Below are 3,276 nucleotides of genomic sequence, written 5' to 3'. Positions count from 1 at the left end.
AAAGAGAATGACAAACTCTCGTGTCTACCAAAAATTGCACACCCGTTCATGCATCATGTAAAAAAAAAAAAATTACAAACACGGGAGGCCACCGCCACGAGCGATGGCCTATTTACATGTTTTTTGGCCACTGACAATCTTGGCACATTTCTTCACAGCAGTCACGAATCTGGAGTGGTAGTATCAAAACTGTGGCCGATGGGCAGCAGTAAGTGGCTGTAGAAATTGTTAGTTGTGGTGCGAGAGATTAGTGGGTGATGGGTGTCTTTGTCACCATTTTTTTCACGTCACAGCGTAGGCGTGTGTGTCCTACGGCATTCACATCAGCTTTGGCTGATGTTGAATAGGTGTACTCTTCGTCAAGAGTGGAGGCGTTGATTGAGGTCTTGAAGGTCATGAAGTGGCTGTCTGTAAGGGTGTCGGCTTTGGTCATCAAGTCCTTTATGGGTAAACATCCGGTTTGGCAGCGCTTACAGGTTCGGGTAAACGGCATACCCAAAGGGCACAAAGTAGGTTCACCTCATGACGAGAGCCATCTACGGCAGGTTGCAGGCGAGCTATACTAGTTATTGCCCTTAGGGAGAGTGAAAACCTTAGGTCACGCAAAATTTGTTGCGAGAGCTGAAAAAGCTTTGCTATACGGGCAGCTGGCGACGGCCAGTACTGCTGCAAAAGGTATGTTTTGAGGGTGTCATACGCTATTTGACTGTCTCCTTGTTCACAAAGCCAGTTGGAGATTTCAGGAAGGGTGTCCTCAGGAATCACTGTGAGAACATGATCTGCTTTTGGTGGTTGAGCGAGTCACACCCGTCATGCGTAACTGAACTTTTGCACTTTGAAACACAGCAAACGCCTGTCTGTTGGCGAACGACGAAAGTTTTAATGGGGCGGCGCAAACTTCCACTGAGTCTGCGGATGGGGCAGTAGGAGCGTATTATCTCATTTCCTCTCTTATTATTTTCATTCTTAAATTATTGCTATCTGTTTCTGAATTTGCTATCATCTTTTTTTAATTCTGCCCATGATTCAATAAACACGACTATATAATCTTTAATTTTCAAATTGTTACTGTATTTTCCATTAATAATGATTTTTATATTTTCCCAATCTAAATTCTAAACAAAATATTCTTCTAGGCATGCCATGAGTAATTCAGGAGGGTAAGCAACTCCCTGTCAAACATCTTTTACAATCATAATTATCTTACTATCTTGATGTAATTTTAAAATTTATTTACTCCCAGCATATATAGTTTCAAGTATTCTATCATAAGATTCTTGTATTCCCTATTTTTGAAGGACTTTCATTTCTGCAGAGAATTTGACAAAATCAAAAGCTTTCACGTAGTCTATAGTTCCTATACATAGGGGTTTGGCATAATATGTTGATTTTTCCATTAGCTGTAAAATTACATGGACCTGGTAATTTGTTGAATACCCACTTTATATTTCACACTTCCATTCCTATCCCCATTTCCTAATTATGACTCAGCATCGTCAATGTAAATTTGTTTCGATATTTAAGAGGTGATAAAACTCAACACAGTGTTGTCTATATAGCAATACCATAACTGCTTTGTATTATATGAAGCAGTATCTTTAAAATCTTGAAAAAGCACCCAAAGCAAAACCCAGAATACCTGATATTTCACGTTACCCTATGTCCCAAAGAGCCCAGATCATAAATTAGATCACGACTTGGGTGTGAAGGAGGTTGTGGTACTCGAATGAACGACCACATCACTCCTCCCCTTTCATATTTTCGTTTCCTTGCCTGGGAAAGAGAGTTGAAGGAATATATATATATATATATATATATATATATTCAGTTGCAGAACATTTACAAGCTACAGTGAAAAGTGATGATAATAAATAGAACATCAACATAGAAAAAAGATTGAGCTTCTGTTAGGAAGAGAATAAAGCCAAGTGGAAGAATGGTATCAGAATCAGAGTAGGGTGAGATTGCTGGAGAACAAAATGCATGATATATCTCATAGAGTTGCTCTCATGCCTGTTCACTTGCATGAAATGCAATCATTCTATATTGGAGAAGGATGAAACAGTAGCCCAACTAAACACTGCACTTACTTCCTATTTTATTTAGAGCTGAGAAGAAGAAAATGCACGTAAAATGCTAAATAGAAGTATTAATTTTAGCATTGTATTTAAAAAGAAAGAAAATGTTGTATGTAAACATAAAGAGAGAGGCTTTCGTAAGGCAAATTCCCTATTGCACACTGTACATCAATGAAATGAGGAAAGATTTAATAAGATTATTGCTAGTGCATGTGAGAAGAGCTTATAGCTATCAAGATGTTAAAACATTGGATGGAGTACAGTATGACACCTAGAAATAATCCGAAGAACCCAGAAACTTGCTTCAAAATAATAATGGGTGGCAAAGGTTCATGGGTGAAGCTTCATAAACAAATGTGCCTTCACAGTTGAGACAGCTGTTTGCTTAGATCTGTTTTTTCAACACTGAATAATCATGTGCAACAATCTGAACACTTTATTAAGGATTTTCAATTAATGATATTCAAGAAGTTTCAGTACAAAGAATCTCTACTGGACATAGAATGAACGCTGATTTTCAAGAATTATGCTCTTGTGACTCGCATTCACATATTGCTGAAACTGCTCTTATACATGAAAACATTTATCAGACATTTTTTTTTTTTTTTTTTTTTTTTTTTGGTGGTGGTCCAAAAGTTTCGGGATAAAAATCTGCTTACATAATATACTCATTAGATACTTAAGTCATCAAAATACGATCGTTCTCTCCTATACTACCACGCGAATAGCTTCTTATCTCTAGATAAGTGGATGAAGTGCTCAAAGTGAATGAAGCTCCCTGTTTTTATTCTGGAAACCTCAATCTTTATCATGAAAATTCCTTCTTAAAGCAATGAAAACTGATATTTACCCCTTTCTTAATATAGATGAAGCCTCAATGCTGTTAAGAAATGCCTTATTATTATTATTATTATTACTATTATTATTATTATTATTATTATTATTATTATTATTATTATTACTTGCAAAGATACAACTCTTAATGCAAAAGCAGGTTGCTATAAGCCCAAGGTCTCCAAAAGGGAAAATACCCCACTGAGCAAAGGAAACAAGTAAAAATTAGATATTTTAAGATGATATTGAAGACAAATATCTCCTATATAAACCATAAAAAACTTTAACTAAACAAGATGAGTAAAATGTGATAGAATAAGTGTGCCCAAGTATACACTCAAGCAAAAGAACTCTAACCCAAGAC

The sequence above is a fragment of the Palaemon carinicauda genome, chromosome 10 (assembly GCF_036898095.1).
Source record: "Palaemon carinicauda isolate YSFRI2023 chromosome 10, ASM3689809v2, whole genome shotgun sequence".
NCBI classification, from domain to species: Eukaryota; Metazoa; Arthropoda; class Malacostraca; order Decapoda; family Palaemonidae; genus Palaemon; species Palaemon carinicauda.
The sequence above is the reverse complement of the archived record's forward strand: the minus strand, read 5'-3'. Positions refer to the sequence as shown.